We start from the raw sequence: 17,661 nt of genomic DNA on the forward strand, positions 1-17,661 counted from the left end.
TCCTTCCCAGGAGGCTGGTGAAGGTGGAGATAGGTGCCTGCCCTTCTTCCTCATCTGCCTGTTGGTGAACTTCCTTAAGTGGGGTATTAGCCTCTTCTTCCCTTGGTTTCATTGACAGTGAAAGCATTTTAGGGCAGCTTCCATTTCCTGCCTGTTGACCATGGTCAGCCTGCTGGATGGGAGCCATTTCCCCTCTGTGAGCACCACCTCCACATCCCACCTCTGAGCTGTGACACCTGTCCTCCTGCTCGAACTGTTGAGTGATAGATGGACCAGAGGTGTCAGAGGGCTTAGTAACTGATCAGAATGGCATTCTGCCAAGTCGTCATCCAGCAGACATCTCACACCAGCACAGGTCCTCCGAGGGCAGGGACAGCTCTGTTTGTCTGCACTTTGAGGCAGTCGGTCACCTGGGCTTCCTCGTCAGAACCACAGAACCGAGAGCATGGTAAGAGTGACTACTTTTTCACTTCTCCCCAAGACGGTGCACCAGCAGCACAGGTCTAGATAGGCAAGGTAGCAGTCATTCACTGCATACAGCGCGTGCCTTATGCTCCAGTGGGAGGACCACTCACCTGTAAGCAATTTAAGTCAATTTGGCTTGGTAGACGGGTTCTCCAAATGAAAATCAAGGCAGTAGGAGAATGACGGGAAGGCGTGCGCTTGTATTGTGAAAGTTGCCCCCATGGGCCCTGCAGCCGTGCACAGACATATGGAGAATCAGGTGGACCCCTTCGAGGTGCAGAAAGCGAGTGTAGGCCAGTGGCAGCCTGCTGCCTTCCTGTGCACCAGCTTGAGGCCTGGAAGGAAATTCGCTGTCAGGTCACCTCGGACCTGGGCAATCAGAGCCATCTTTCCCCCAGGGACAACACTGGGGCTTCTGCCTTCCCAGAACCCCCACTGGCCTCACACTTCAGCCAGGACCTTGTTTTGCTTATTATGCTTTTTTGTTCCGTAGAGAAAAGTCAAGCCTCATTAACAGCATGTCCTCTGCTGCCTGTGCAGTCCACGTTGTCCCACCTGGTCATCCAGAGAGGAGACTTGCTAGGAATAGGAGGAGGCAGACGGTGTGTCTGTGTATAGATATATTGTTTTATAGAGACCTTCAGGCTATGGTTTTGACCGCTGGAGTGGTCAATATTATATAGTTCATAAAAGGCACCTCAGGAACCTTGAAGCTAGCCTGGCTGGGTGTGTGGGCTGAGTGTGTGTGTCAGTGTCTCCCCTGTGAGTGCTGTCAAAACAACCTCTGAGCATGTCCAAGGGGAGGTACCTGCCAGGTGAGGCCAGAGTCCAAGTGGTCCCAAGAGAAACGACCTTTTGGCCTGAGTTTTTTTTCCTGTTGCTTTTGTACTTTTCAGCTCTCCTGATGCTGGCATTGTCGTACTGTGGTTCGTTCTGACCCGTGGGTGTATTCTGTTCTGTCTCAATAGGACAAGGGCTCCGAGGACTGGACGTCTCAGACATCGATGTTCTTCCCAGTTCTTGACCCTGGCCCTGTCTCCAGCCCATCTCGGCTTACCCACCTTGACTCCTTTGAGCCGTTCAGCGGGACGGTTTCTGGTAGTTGTGGCTTTTATGCTTTCAAAGAATTCCTCAGTCCAGAGAATTATCCCTGGTCCCTGTGTGTGTCACCACCGGTGACGTGCGGCAGTATGTACTCAGCACACCGACTGCTTACCGTTGCTTTAGTCACTAATCGCTTTCTGGTTTGAAAGATGCAGTGGTTGCTTCCCTCCGCCCCCAGCCCATTCCTCCACGCGCCTGCTGACCCGGTGGTCTCCCACAGGTAATGGTGTCCAGCTTGGCACTGGTCACTGGCGTCTCACTGTACAATAGGGAAGGCTCCTACTAGGGCACTTTAAGGCAATGACGGCCCCATATTTGCACTGGACTTTGGACTATACTGTCTCCCAGGGCAAGCATGCATATAAACACCTCGGGTGATGTCGCAGGCGGCAGCAAGTGCTCCTGGCACGGGGATCCCCGGGGGGACACTTATCAGCTCACTCTCCTCACACCACGTTAGCCACCAACATACTGAAGTTGTGTGCCACTTGCCCAGCTTTTAGAAGTCAACCATTTTCCTAGATAGAAAGGAATAAGTGCCGCACCTAGCATTATGAATTTCCCGTGATCACCTGTACCATTTATGGAGGTAGAACACGTGCCCAAATGTGTGTTACATGCAGTGCTGAGTGTTTGCAAGACTTGCAGAAAGAGTTAAAGCAGCAGCTTCACTCAGCATCTGGTGAGCGCTGCACAGGGGTCCCGACACCCTGATGTGGGGGTGTCTGGAGAATTGGGGAGCATGCTAATCCGAATGTTTTGTGGCGACGTGCCACATGCCCGCTATATGTGTCCCCCCGGGCCCCTCCCCACAGTGTGGGTTCAGTCACGGCTCTCATCGCCTGCGGATTCAGCAGGGGGACCACTGCGTCTTTCAATGAGAAAGTGTACAACTCTTTCCTTCTACAGCATGTCAGCATCTCAAGTTCATTTTCCAACCTACAATATAACAATTTGTAATAAAGCCTTCATGAGCTCGTGACATGAAGCACTGTTCTGTCATCAAGTATTCTCAAGCGTTTCTGGTTCTGCTGAGTTCAGACCCTCCGACAAAGCTAGCACTAGTCCCGTGTGCGCTGTGTCCACTCCTCCCTGACACTGTGTGCTGTGGAGTTGACTCGGTATTCTGTGCCCATGCGGCACCTCCTCCCAACTCCCCCACTGCTCTCTGTGGTGAGAACTTTGCCTTGTTCAATAATTACTGTACCCTCGCATGACTGTTACAGCTTTCTGTGCAGAGATGACTGTCCAAGTGCCACGTGCCTATGGTTGAAATGAAAAATCTATTGTTACCTCTGAGTTGTGTTCCACGGAAAATGCTACCCAGCAGATCACTTAGGAGAAATAATTCTATTTTTAGCTTTTCATTTCTCAGCAGTCCTTTTTTCCTTGTTTGATTTTGACAGCAGTGGAGAATGAGTTATATAAAGACTGCCTGCTAATATGAATAGAAATGCCCTTGTAACTCATGGAAATAAATGTACATCTGCTCTCTTCACGTTCATGTAAGATTCAGTGTTGATTTCCTCTGGCTTAGGGTGTGAAGGGCCCGTCAGGTTCGGCTTGTGCTTTAGAGCAGAAATGCCCATGGGCCTTCCTCCCCTTGGGGGCAGCCCAGCCTTTTCCCTCAGCACAGCAGAAGCAGTCCCGACCTTCTGTATTCACTTCATAGATCTAACATGTTCTGTCCTGCCCTGAGGAAGAAGCCCTGGCATCCTAGGTTGGGGTCACTGCTTCTGTTTAAGGAGGGCTTCCCTGTATCCCCAGGCCACTGCCTGCGTCACCCAGCCCCGATGTTGATGCCCCCCCGCCCCATACACACACACACCCCGTGGCTGAAGAAGGCTGCCTGGCTCATCCTCAGAGAGCAGAGCCACAACTGGAGGCTTGGTCCTAAAACACACGACTTTCATTTATTTCCCTGCTCACAGCTGCCCTGTGAGGTCCACACGGCATTGACAGGATACAGGGACTTGACTGTTATTTGATACATTGAAAACTCAGTTTTCATCTTAAAAGGAGCATTGGCAGTTTACTTCATTATTTTTGTTTTTTAGTACTTTCTTTTTAAGTGGAATGTCAGTGTTATTATGACATTAATTTCACAATACTCTTTTAAATAGAAAGCCATAGCCTTGGCTACTAATACCTGGGGGCTGTGGCCTCTTTCCCTCCCCCTTCTTGGTACTGTGGAGTCAGACTGGCCTGAAACCACTAACTGCATTCTAGAATCACTGTAACCATGAGTCGTGAGCTTTCTATTAATCATGTCAAACGTAATTTAACAGGCCAGAGAATGGTCCCCACCCAGGTACCTGTGAAAAGTAGTAGCTGTTACGTGTGAACGACTCATATTGGCTCTTAATCCCTTTCTAGAAATGTACAGATGGGGTCATCCAGATGCACATTGGTGACACTGAACGCCTCCATTACCATTGCGCTCAGACAAGCGTTCAGACACATGGCTCTTTTGGTGTCTAAAATGTAAGCAAAAAATTCCAGTTGAAACATTCCAACCCTTTCATTTAGTATGGAGCAAAAACATCCAACGAGCAAGTGAGAGGATTTGAGAGAGTTCTCACGCTGCCTCTGTGCCAGCCACAGGGTCTCAGAGCTGTTGGAGACACACAGGGCGCGTGATGCTGAGTAGGAGTGTCCTTGCACTTATGTGCTGCGTGTAGTGCAGGGGGGTTGCAGGTGTAGCTGATGGCTGTGGCAGTAAGTCAGCTGTCGGAAGCCACATGTGGCTCATTAGTGGCTGTCCTTAAGGAGCCACAAAGGCCGACTGTCCATGCTAATATCTTGACCCTTCAGAGGAGACTGTTGGATCTTTATTTGCTTATATGTTACTACGGTTTTTAAATTGATAACTTTTATATGGTATGGTAACAGTATGTCAATAAACACGTACATATGCACACATGCTTTGGGTCCTTCCATAATACTTTTATATTTGTAAATCAATGTTTTGGAGCAATCCCAAGTTTAAGGGAAATATTTTTGTAAATGTAGTGGTTTTGAAAAACCTGAACAATCCTTTTGCTTATACATTTTTAAAGCATTTGTGCTTTAAAGCGGTTATGCTGGTGTTTGAAATACAGCGCTCCCGCAGTGCAGATGAGAAGCATGAACAACAGAGTAAACACGTGGCTTCTCTGCCCGTGATCCAGTGCCACCTGATGGATCAGAGAAGACTAGAGCCAGCATATTCTCAAGGGTTGCACCAGGTTTCCTTAAAGCTCGTTGCCTTTTTTTTTCTGTGTGTGTGTGCTGTTTCTCCGTGTAGAGCACTCAAGAAAGTTCTGAAACTGCTTTGTAACTGCTTTGTACTGTTGGTGCCTTCTTGGTATTGTACCCCAAAACTCTGCATAGATTATCTAGTATAATGGTAAGTTAAAAAAATGTTAAAGGAAGATTTTATTAAGAATCTGAATGTTTATTCATTATATTGTTACAATTTAACATTTATTTGTGGTATTTGTGATTTGGTTAATCTGTATAAAAATTGTAAGTAGAAAGGTTTATATTTCATCTTAATTCTTTTGATGTTGTAAACGTACTTTTTAAAAGATGGGTTATTTGAATGTTTATGGCACCTGACTTGTAAAAAAAAAAAAAACTACAAAAAAACTTAGAATCATTAAATTGTGTCCCTGTATTATCAAAATAACATAGTACTGTGCATGTATAGTTTAATTGGAATTTCATATGTGAAAATATGAAATTATCTATTCCTTTATTACAACATTTCCCAAATAAGTGTGTCTTCCTAATTTAACTGCTTATAGTGATTAGTGAGAGAGTCAGAAACTGCTGCTCAGAGGGCCTAGGGGTGGTAGCGTTCCGCCAGGTTTTGCCAGGGCGTTCTTTAGACCTTGTGTGTGGTGGGGAAAGGAAAGCAGTGCTGGGGTCCTGCTGCGTCTTTGACCATCAGTAGCCCCAGTGCTAGGGCAGAGGTCTGAGCAGCCCCTTTTTTCAAAGCAGGAAGTCATGAATGTATTGGGGACCCTTGGACATTTGGTTCTCATCAACATTGGACATTGTTCAGTGACTTATTTACAAGACCAGAAGTATTGGAAAGTATTTTGGTGTAGCGTTGTAGAAAGAGCACAGGCTTTGGGTCCATAAAGTAGGTTTCAAACCTGCCCCTGTGCTGCCAGCTGCAGCTGGCATTGGGTGGTCACCGCACTGCCCTTCCATCTCTGCACTTCTGTCCCCAACTGTGAAGTGGAGCCAGTACCACTGGCCTTGCCTATGGTGAAGGTTATACAGCTCGTCTAGCATTCAGCATAGTACTCAGTAAACGGCCAGCCTTCCTAAATGTGCTCTTTTAAACTGTTGTACGATGGCACTAAAGGTTTGCTACCTGAAGTAACCGCTTTCTGTTAAGTTGGAGAAAGGAAGACCTGTCAGAAACCTTCAGAGGAAAGAGTTGGTCCAGCCTGAACTGGATGTTTTTGATGGGTATTTGAAACACTTTTGAAGCATAGAAGCTTGATTTTCTTTGCTTTCTCTTTGAGAGATTAACATCTCCACTGTTTCCAAGTCCTGTAGAAAGGAATTAAGATAATTTTCCTTGTTCCACATGGAAGTCTGATTCGCACATTTTTCTAGGTTAATTTTGAGGACTGCTTACTCAAGCAATGGCAGTACAGGCCACCGGCTAGTTGCTTAGATTACTGTGTTTAATCAGGACCCAAGCATCTGGAGCAAGCTGGCTGGGAGGAGGAGTAGAAAACACAGCTGGGCATGGGGCAGAGGGCTTGGGTGTGTCCACAGAGGCGAAGGCACGGCCTCTGGGCATCAGCATCTTTGAGTCTGAGAGGAAGGAGCCTGTGAGGGGGCGAGACACACTGACTTGGGAGGGTGGGGCTGGGCCGAGGGGCCAGGGGAGGGCACGGCCAAGGGGAGATAGAGCCTCCTCTAAAGCTGGCACCAGGGATGGCTAAAGGCAGTTCATCGTCTAGCTCGTCTATCTCTCGAGGAGGAGATGGAGTGAGGCCATGCTTCATGAGGCATCTTTTCAGCTGAAGGGGGGAGACAGTCTCTGCCAAGGATGAAGAAGAGCCGTTATGCAAGCACCAGCCCAGCCCGAGAGCCAGGGCACTTCTCCTGCGGCGCCTTCGATAGCTGAGCGGGTTGGCGGGGCTGGGCCAAGCAGACCTGAGCAGGAGACAGGCTGAGAGACCGAGGGCAGACCATGCAGGCTGTGCTGGGAGCTGGATGGAGGCAGGCACATGGGCGTGTGTGGGGGCAGTTCACAGCATGGGGAGCAGGCGTTGCAAGGAGGCGTGGTGGGAGAGGTATGTTGTCAGATTCCGGTCAAGTCCAGCCTCTTTGGAAATGGCATTTTTCTCGGTGTATCATGAGTTGGAGGTGTGTCATGAGTGGGGTTTACTGAAGGAGAGCAGAGAAGGGCTATGCTGGGGAACCAAGTAAGCGTTGAGAGGTGTCACCATGTAGGCACTAACCTGAGGTAAGGTGGCAGCACTAGCAAGGATGGAGGAAAAGAAGACACTCCAACTTCTGTTGCCCAGTGGAAGAATCAGTCATGGGGATCTCCGCTTAGCATCACACTGACTTTGGGTTTGGTTCCATCCACACTGACCGAGTACCCTCTTCGGGGCCACATCAAAGACATGTCCCTGTCTTCTAGACAGCCCCTAAACATGTGAGTCTCAGAGGGGAGGGGATGAGAGGGAGAAACCTACCACACAGAGACCAAGAAGGCGTGTGTTGAGTAGCTCCATGGTTGGTCTGTCTGTGGGTCCACAAACATGGATTGAAAAGCCCAGTGATTACAGCAGGAATGTGAGAAATGACCATTCTACATCTACGGGCAGACTCGAGTCTCTGAGAGCATGAGGAAGGTCTCTGGGCTGTCATCCCCTTCACGTGGGCTTTGAAGCCACCACAGAACCGGGGGCATGCACAGAAAGTAGGCGGGAGGCCTCGTGTTTTGACATTAAATGCATTGTTCATCACCTGGGAAAATCCTATTTTCTTCTTCCCTTCCTCCTCCATTTCCTGGCTTGTACTTGCCTTTCCAAAATCAAGTGCCGGGAACCCTTAAAACAATGCTCAGAGTTCACCGTGAGGCCCACTGGCTGTCCCTTTACTGACTGGGCTGGCGAAAGAAGCCCAGCTCCAGGGCTCAGAGCAGCATGCCGGGAACAGGCCAGGGAAAGAGATGTCAGGGATGCAAACATTAGGGCATCATCCAGTGGGGAGCGGGGAGGGTGTCCTGAATTCCTTGGCCAGACGGAGCAAGACCGGAAGGTAGCAGAAGCCTGCTGTCAGCTTTGGAAAAGGTGGGTGGGGAGAAAAGGGCTGAGGGCAGCAGCCTGAGGGGGGTACATTGTGCAAAGCTGTTAGGCCCAGGAGGAGACAGGGAGGGAGGTTTTGCAACATTGTGAAAACAAGGAGTCTGCACAGATGGGCAGTGCAGTGGGAGTAAGCCGGCTGTCCTCCAGGCACTGCACACTGAGGCTGGTGAGCAGTCAGGCTGGGGCCCAGCAGCCACGTCACTCTTCCCAGAGGCCTGGGCCCCGTTTTTTTTTCCATCTCATCCCCAAAGAATGCTGTTACTTCCTTTCCAGAGGTGCCACTACTACCTTTTGGAACGCTCATGTCAAGTGTTACCATCCCCTGGGCATGGGGGTGGCTAGACTTCATCAGCTAGGAAACAGGGTTCTAAGGTGGAATCCCTACACAGGAGGCAGGTGGTTCTGCAAGACCAAAGGGAAGACACCATCATGGTGAGATGTGGACACAGCACGAAGAAACTGACACTGCTTTGGAAAAAAAAAAAAAATGCTTCCGAAAGTTTTTGCTGCTCTTGTACACCACAGAGGAGTTTTCAGAGTTTTAGCACAAGTACCCTTTCATGAAAGGAAATCTGTAACAGTTCACCTGCTCTGAGTAAGCATGGCTGAGAGGCCCAGCACCCCACCTGTCTACCTCCAACAGAATCATGTGACATTTCTGCCATACAGGAACCCGAAATGCCAGTAAAACAAACCATGGAAAAGCAAACACCGAAAGAAAAAGACTGCAACTGAAGAAACAGATCAAGGCCACAGAGAACTGACATGCAACAGTGGGGTGGCTAGGGGGCAAAAGGGTGGCCCAGGGGAGGGGGTCACTGTCAGGTCACCAACTGGAGGGCCTGATGAGTTCCCCTGAATGCTGGTTGAGTAGGTGAGGTAAGGTCATCCTCTTCGTTTAAAAGGAAATAAGAAATTGAGAGACCGAAGTCATAAAGGGGGAGGCAATGAATGATGAGAAAGATGAATTTCTAAGCCAGCAGATACTCAAATACCCAATATTGATCTCTGTCTCATGTGCCAAACCCACAAAATGTGCTTCAAATTTTGCAGTCAGTGTAACATCAGGCTGCCCTTATGGGGCTGACAATCTGGCAGGGACCCAAACTAAACCCACTGCCATCATGTCAGTTCCGACTCAGCAACCCTACAGGACAGAGTAGAACTACCGCATAGGGTTTCCAAGGCTGCAAATCTTTACAGAAGCAAACTGCCACATCTTTCACCTGTGGAGCGGCAGGTGGTTTTGAACTGCCAACCTTTCGATTAGCAGCCAAGTGGTTCACCACTGTACCACCAGGGCTCCTTTCTGGCAAGAAAGACAGGGATAGAATACACAAAGAAGTAACTACACATCGAAGTGCTTAAAGGAGAACAAATGCAGAAATGTGTGCGTACAGCGTGAGGTAGAGACACAGACTCTGCAGAGCTAGGAAAGGCATTTTGACCGCTGGATTGAAAATAAAAACCCATCAATCTGTCTCAGTCAAGGAAGGAAATGCCTGGCCAAAGCAGATTTCAAAAAGGAGAGAGCTGTGCTTCCAGCGCTGGCCTCCTCTGATGGGCAGGTGACTGGGAGCAAACGCTGGGACCTGGCACACTATGCCACTGGACACATGACCTGTGGCCTCCTGTGACGGGCAGGTGACTGGGAGCAAACACTGGGACCCGGCACACTACGCCCCTGGACGCGGGACCTGTGGCCGCCTGTGACGGGCAGGTGACTGGGAGCAAACGCTGAGACCCGGCACACTACGCCCGTGGACGCAGGACCTGTGGCCTCCTGTGACGGGCAGGTGGCTGGGAGCAAACGCTGGGACCCGGCACACTACGCCCCTGGACGCAGGACCTGTGGCCTCCTGTGATGGGCAGGTGACTGGGAGCAAACACTGGGACCTGGCACACTATGCCACTGGACACATGACCTGTGGCCTCCTGTGACGGGCAGGTGACTGGGAGCAAACACTGGGACCCGGCACACTACGCCCCTGGACGCGGGACCTGTGGCCGCCTGTGACGGGCAGGTGACTGGGAGCAAACGCTGGGACCCGGCACACTACGCCCCTGGACGCGGGACCTGTGGCCTCCTGTGACGGGCAGGTGGCTGGGAGCAAACGCTGGGACCCGGCACACTACGCCCCTGGACGCGGGACCTGTGGCCTCCTGTGACGGGCAGGTGACTGGGAGCAAACGCTGGGACCTGGCACACTACGCCCCTGGATGCGGGACCTGTGGCCTCCTGTGACGGGCAGGTGACTGGGAGCAAACGCTGGGACCCGGCACACTACGCCCCTGGACGCAGGACCTGTGGCCGCCTGTGACAGGCAGGTGACTGGGAGCAAACGCTGGGACCTGGCACTCTATGCCCCTGGAGGCAGGACCTGTGACCTCAGGCTGGGAGCACGCACCTCATTTAAAGGGGAATTCCTGAGTGGTGCAAGCAGTTACTGTGCTCAACTGCTAAGCAAAAGGTTAGCGGTTCAAGTCCACCCAGAGGCACCTCAGAAGAAAGGCCTGGTGATCTTCAAAAAAAGCAGCCATTGAAAACCCTGTGGAGTCCAGTTCTACTGATACACATGGGTTTGCCGTGAGTCCATGTCAGTTCGACAGCAACTGGTTTGCTTTGGTTGGTTTTCACCAAGAATGGCCCCAGTCGTGAAAATTAATCCCTTGAACTGTGTACTGTGCAAACAACACAAAGAACAGTTAATAAAATAGGAAGCGGGGACGAGGGTAGAGAAAACGGAATGCCTTTGCCCCTGACTTACTTCCATCTTCTGTGTCACGAAAGATGGAGACGTCAGAGAGTAAGCACACTTCTGTGGTGCCGCCGAGGGCAGTGGACACAACTTCACCCTGGCTCCAGGACACAGGCTGGAAGGGTGACAGGGGCAAGCTGCAGCATAATTCTGCCTGACTTCTCTCTAAAGGAAAAGGAGGACCTATAATGGACTTGGAGACCCTGGTGGTATCGTTGTTAAGAGCTACAGCTGCTAACCAAAAGGTCGGCAGGTCAAACCCACCAGGCGCTCCTCAGAAACTGTATGGGGCAGCTCTACTCTGACCTATAGGGTTGCTACGAGTCGGAATCGACTCGATGGCAATGGGTTTGGTTTTGGTTATAATGGAGTATTAAACCAGGAAGGTTCTGAAAGAGCAAGTCAGACCCAAGGTATTTCTTCCTGTTTTTTAAACCAAAAAACTCAAACACGCTGCTGTCTTAACAGATGCCGAAGCATGGTGACCCCATGTGACAGAGAACTGCTCCACAGGATTTTCTTGGCTGTAATCTTTACAAGACCAGATCGCCAGGCCTGTCTTCCAGCACCCAGTGGATTCGAACTGGGAACCTTTCGGTGAGTAGTCAAATCCAAACCGCTGGTGCCACCCGGAGCTGGCCACCAAGCAGACACCGGAGATGCTGCATGTGGACTTCAGCAGGCGTGTGCCCTGATGTGATGGCACTGGGAGGAGGGCATCGCAGCCACCGAGCTGGCACACCTTTCTGACGTTGACGCGCTGGAGACAGGGCTGCCCTGTCTGTGCAAGTTCCCTCTGCTTTGAAGGAAGAACACGCTATCATTGAAGTAAATGCCACCACACCTAAGATCAGAGAGCGCAGGGTCTCCATGGAAAAGGATCTCTGACCAGAAGACAGACACACCAAGGCCAGCCCCCTGCGCATTGTGCCCTGGGAACTGGTCCTGGCAGCCAAAGGAGGCTGGCAGGTCTCCGTGCAGACGTGCCCAATGAGCTGTGACCGGGGCTGGGGCAGATGGCAGAGCTGCTCGACGGAGCCAGGGAAATCAGGGGTGTGGTTCAAGTCCTGATACCTCACTCTGTGCCGATGCCAGTGCTATGCTCCCCGGTGTCCTGTGTGCGAGGACGAGGACGCGATGCAGGCAGGGAGGGTGCCCTGTGTGTGCGTGTGGTGTGGTGTGGTGTGGTGGGTGGGAGGTGTGTGTGTGTTGTTGGTTTTGCTTTTTGTTTTTCCTTTAAGGTAACAGGTGTGCACTTCTGGCTCTGAATAGAAATGGAGGACGAGGACATGATGCAGGCTGGGAGGGTGCCGGGTGTGGGTGTGGGTGTGGGTGTGTGTTGGCTTGGTCTTTTTGCTTTTTGTTTTTCTTTTGAGGTAACAGGTGCGCTCTTCTGGTTCTGAAGAGAGATGGAGGCTTCGGGATTGCAAACAAACGCCCTCGGCCCGGCCTCAGGCCTCCGCACGACGACTCCAGGCCCGGTCCCCGCCTGCAGCCTGGGGCGCCGCAAGGCCCACTTAACGCACCCAAGCGCGCAAGCGAAGGCGCGTACGTCCGCGCGCGGTCTGAGGCCCCGCGGAGACGCTGTTCCCCCAGCGGCTGAGACTGAATTCGCCGGCTGTGGCCCCCACTGTGGCGCCACTTTTGAAAGAACCCGGAGGAAGCTGGAGGAGGGGCCGGCCGGGAGCGGCCAGGCAGGCTGCGCTGCAGCAAAGCCCTCCTTCGGGGTCAGGGCCAGAGCCACCCCCTGAGAGCCGCTCGCCAAGGTCCGCGCCGCTCCCCCAGCGTGCCCCAGGTTCAGGCTGCACACTCCTGGGACTCTGGGAAATTTCTAAAACGCAGTACAAATACTCTGGACAGAAAGTTACGTGGGGCGGTTCAATGCTTTGTATTATTTTGGAAGGAATTCCTGGGTGGTGCAAAGACTAAGGCGCTCAGCTGCTAACCAAGTGGTTTGTGATTTGAATCCATCTAGAGGTGCCTTGGAAGAAAGGTCTGGTGATCTACTTCCAAAAAATTAGCCATTGAAAACTCTATGGAGCACAGCTCTACTCTGACACACGTGGGGTTGCCATGAGTTGGAGTAGATTTGTGGCAATTGTTTTTTTTACTGTTATTATTATGTACATAAATGTACAAATATACGTAGAAATGTATATACACACACATTTAAAAGGATGAAAGGAATTACACTACAGTGTGACTCATAACTGGTTTATTACTTTGGTAACCCAAGGAGGGGAATCATTAAAACTAGAAAACATTAGAAACTAGAAAACATGTGGTGTCTTGTGGAAGATACTGTTTCAAATTACAAGTGGATGGGCTGCATTAAAAAAAAAAAAAAAAAAAAGCCAAACTCATTGCCGACGAGTCGATTCTGACTCATAGCACCCATATAGGACACAGTAGAATTGCCCCATAGAGTTTCCAAGGAGGGGCTGATGAATTCGAAGAGTCGACATTTAGGTTAGTAGCTAAGCTCTTAACCACTGCGCCACCAGGGCTCCACCACTGCATATACCAAACCAAACCCAGTCCCGTCGAGTCGATTCTGACTCATAGCAACGCTATAGGACAGAGTAGAGCTGCCCCATAGAGTTTCCAAGGAGCGCCTGGTGGATTCGAACTGCCGACCCTTTGGTTAGCAGTCTTAGCACTTAACCACTACGCCACCAGGGTTTCCACCACTGCATATAGGCACTAAAATTCCAGAACATTCCTTTTTACAAGATTCTTTCATTTTACCTGTTTCCATTAATGCCTTCTTCTGTTTGTGCTGCCGAAACTAGACCTTGGGCTGTATTTAAGACTGCATTCCACTTCCCAGGACTCTAATATATGCATTGCATCTTGAAAGCAATTAACATGCCTTTGTCAAAATCTTCTGGGGTCAATAGGAGCCCCATAAAACTCATGGGTGATGGTTATCAAATCTCCTTAGTCATTTCTAATTCCAGTGAATCCCCCAAGATCTCTCTTCATCAGATCTGACAACTCATCCACTCTTGATCACACCCTATTTTTTAAGACTTTTTTTTCTTTTTAGTATAATTTTAGATTTACAGAGTAATTGAGCAGGGTCCCATATACCCATCCTGCAATACACCACACCCAAACTGTGAGGTACTCACGGGTCATTCCAGATTTCTAAATAGCCAGAAGACCATTAGAAAAAGGGGACCAATCACTAAATGTGATTTCTCCGTGAATATCACGTCCTTCCGATCAGAACCTAAACACACATTAGCACACAGACAGTAGCTTTTATTACTTACAAAAAGAAGCAGACAACATACAATAAGCAAAGTCTCCCCTGGATCAAAAGCTGTCCAGGCAGAGATGGAAAATTTCTATACGCGCCTCACTTTGGTAGATGAGTGACACAAGGGGGACAGTTAGTTACATGACGGGTCAGTCCCCCTGACTTATGGAAGCTGTTCCAGTGGAGTTAGAGAACTCTTCCATACATGTTTCCATTCTGGTGAAGGACACAAAAAGGGGGCCTACCTCCTGTCAGTCCACCTGGCCAGGTAGGCAGGTGGTACAGTTACTTTATAAGAGAGTATTCCCAATTCCTCCTACTCATCCCATAACTCTCACTCTCAAATTAGTCCACACTCAGACTCCAGTAATTTGTCAAAATTACTATTTAACTGTTTCCATCTATTTACGGCTTCAACCACTTCTGCTCCTGGGAAGATGTGATACTTTGTAGTCACCTGTCTCCCCAATTTTTGGGTGGTGGTTTGTCCTGTGACCTCAATTCTCTGATGGATTTTTAAAAAGTCATTGATTTTCAGTTTGTTCATCTTTTTTCTTGTGAGAGAAGTGATGATTTCGAACCTCTTTACGTGTTAGAGCTGAAACTGGAAACCAATTCCAACTCATAGCAACATTATAGGGCAGAATAAAACTGTCTCCCATAGGGTTCCCAAGGGGCAGCTGCAAGATTTGAATTGCCCATCTTTTTGGTTAGCAGCTGAGCTCTTAACCACTGTGCCACCAGGGCTTTCTGAAACTGGAAGTCATCCCTATATCTTATACTTTTTACCCAATGCCTTGTATGACAGATGCATCTAGAAGGGCAGGGTTCTCATCAGGTGTGGTTGAAGAAAACCATTTGACTCCACTGTCTTGGACAAAGAGGAGGACTACAGAGAAGTATCTCCAGGGCCACAATTTACCAGGGTCAACACAAGCAGCAATGAAGAAGGGTGTCATGTGTGACAGGAAGAACTGGAATTGATAAAACATCTTTCATGGATGACTGATAAAGATTTATTTTATAAAATACAGTAAAACCTGTGAATGCTGAAACCTGTGTGTCTTAGGCTGGGTTCTCTAAAGAAGTAAAACCAGTAAAGGGTATAAATATATATAGAGAGAGAGAGAGATTTATATCAAGGAAACAGCTCACACGGTTGTAGAGGTTGGAACGTCCCAAATCCGTGGATCAGGATAGAGGCTTCTCCTGATTCACAAAGCCATAGGAGCTGGCAAACCTAAGATCAGCAGATCGGAGAGCAGGGCCCTTGCTCGTAGGCTTGAAGATCAGTGAAGCCCAAGATCAGCAGGCAAGACCACAGGTAAGCTACTAGCTCAAGTCCCAAGAACCAGAGGTCAGGCAAACAGAAGCCAGCTGCAAGATCCAGAGCAGGCAAATCCAGAATGCCCACTTATATTCAGATGCAGGCCACAAGCCCAAGGAAACTCCCTTTCAACTGACTGGCTACTCACAGCAGATTCCATCATGGGGATGATCACATATCAAATCTCAACAGGGAAGTGATCACAGCATTAAACAACTGCCAATACACTAAGAATTATGGCCCAGTCCAGTTAACGCACAATCTTAACCATCACACTGTATAAGGTAGAAGCCTGTCAGAGAGGGAAAATTCAAATATTTTCCACTAATAGTGATTGAAAAGTGGTTAGATTGCACCTTGTCAAAGGTGGAAAACTTATGAAACCCACAAAAACAAGGCCATCTTGCCGAGTTCTGACTCTCACAGGTTTTACTGTATATAAAGAATCACAAATATACAAAAGCAGTGCCTCATTGCCAATAGATGGCCAGTCAAAGAATACTGCCTGCTTACATGGGAAAAAACATTAAGTGCCATTAGTAACATCAACAAAAGAGAAATTACAAAAGCCAAATGTTGTGAATTTGTAAGGGAAGATGTCTCCTATGCCATTGCTAGCAGTATTGTAATGAGTACAGTGGAATCTGGCAGCATGACTGGAATCCATCAAAAGATGTGTTTTGACTCAGTAATTTCATAACTGGGACTTTTTCCCATGACAGTAATTCAAAAGAAAAAAAGCCACATGTACAAAGATATAACAGCATTATTTGGCGACCTGGTGGTGTAGTGGTTAAGAGCTCAGCTGCTAACCAAAAGGTCAGCAGTTTGAATCCACCAGCCACTTCTTGGAAACCCTATGGGGCGGTTCTACTCTGTCCTATAGGATCGCTATGAGTCAGAATCAACTCGACGGCAACAGGTTTTTTTGTTTGTTTGTTTGTAATAGTAAAAAGGATGTAAATAGCCTCAACATCCAAATTAGAGAAGGTCTAGTTTAGCAAACGTAGTGTCATCGATTGAATTATGTCCCCCCAAAACATATGTCAACTTGTCTAGACCATGATTCCCAGTAGTCTATTTTATGTGTTGTAAATCCTAAAACCTCTATGAGGTGGGATGAGAGTGGGGTGTATCTTGAGTTACACCCTTGCTCAAGTTACTGCCTTACTCAAGTCACACCTTTGCTTGAGTCACAGTTTTTGTCTTACAAGAGATAAAAGGAGAGAGAAGCAGGCAGAGACGGGAGGGACCTCAGTACCACTAAGAAAGAAGAGTCAGGAGTTGAGTGGGTCCTTTGGACCCAGGTTCACTGCGCTGAGAACCTACCTAGACCCAGGGTAGGATTGATGCCAAGACACATGGAGATCTCCAAGGAACCCCGGGCCCACAGATGTTGAAAGGAGACAAAGACCTTCCCCTAGTGCCAACAGAGAGAGAAAGCCTTCCCCTGGAGCTGACACCCTGAATTCAGACTTCTAGCCTCCTGAACTGTGAGAGAATAAATTTCTATTTCTTAAACCCATTCACTTGTGGTATTTCTGTTATAGCAGCACTGGATAACTAAGACACTTAGCAATTCCATACAACAATTAAAAAAGTGTTTTAAGTTTCTCATATTACCTTCCCTGTGCTGTTATTCTTCCCCCAACATGCAAATGTGAGTCACACTTCTGAATTAGGTAGCTTTCTGCCTATTCTGCTGAACAGATGTGGCCTGTTCTCTTGTCCCACTTGTCAGGAAGTTCCTGGGGAGCATGCTGTTTGACTTGTTCCTTTTTGTACACCCACCACCTATGTCAAGTTCTGGTGCACAGAATGACTCCAAAGCCTTGGTGTTCAGAGTGTGGAACGCAGACCAATACCATCACTATCACTTGGAGCTTGTTAAAATGCAGAATCCCAGGCCCCCACTAGGTGGTATCATACCAAAGTCCATATTTTAACAGGATCCCCAGGTGATTAATATAACTTTTGAGAAACCCTGTGTGTTGGATTAATAACCAAACCCATTGCTGATTCCAACTCATAGCGAATCTATAGGACAGTAGAACTGCCCCATAGGGTTTCCAAGGAGTAACTGGTAGATTCCAACTGCTGCCCTTTTGGTTAGCAGCCAAGTCCTTAACCACTGCGCAATCACGGCTCCATTGGATTAATGGCTACTCTTAAAACACAAATTCCCATCATTAGTTACAGTCGTAAGATATGTTGAGTCCTACTTCTGGAACCTGTGAATGTGACCTTTTTTGGAAATAGTCTTTGTGGATGTTGTGATGAGGTTATACAGGATTAAAGTGGGCCCTAATTCAATGACTGGTGTCCTTAAAAGGAAAGGGAAATTTAGACACAGACACAGAGAGGTGAACACTGTGTGAAGAGAGAGGCAGAGATTGGAGTTATGCAACTGAAACC

General features: G+C 48.7%; 1 protein-coding gene across 1 annotated transcript in view; it reads left to right on the forward strand.

The window, feature by feature from the left end:
• The window catches only part of MAPK1 (mitogen-activated protein kinase 1), a 121,842-nt gene extending 117,181 nt beyond the window's left edge, over positions 1–4,661 (forward strand). The window contains exon 9 of the mRNA XM_049865089.1: positions 1,434–4,661. The gene's annotated coding sequence lies outside the window, so the exon portion shown is untranslated. The remainder of the gene's footprint in view (positions 1–1,433) is intronic.
• Positions 4,662–17,661: the final 13,000 nt, after the last annotated feature.

This window comes from Elephas maximus, chromosome 22, assembly GCF_024166365.1.
Source record: "Elephas maximus indicus isolate mEleMax1 chromosome 22, mEleMax1 primary haplotype, whole genome shotgun sequence".
In the NCBI taxonomy this organism is placed as follows: Eukaryota; Metazoa; Chordata; class Mammalia; order Proboscidea; family Elephantidae; genus Elephas; species Elephas maximus.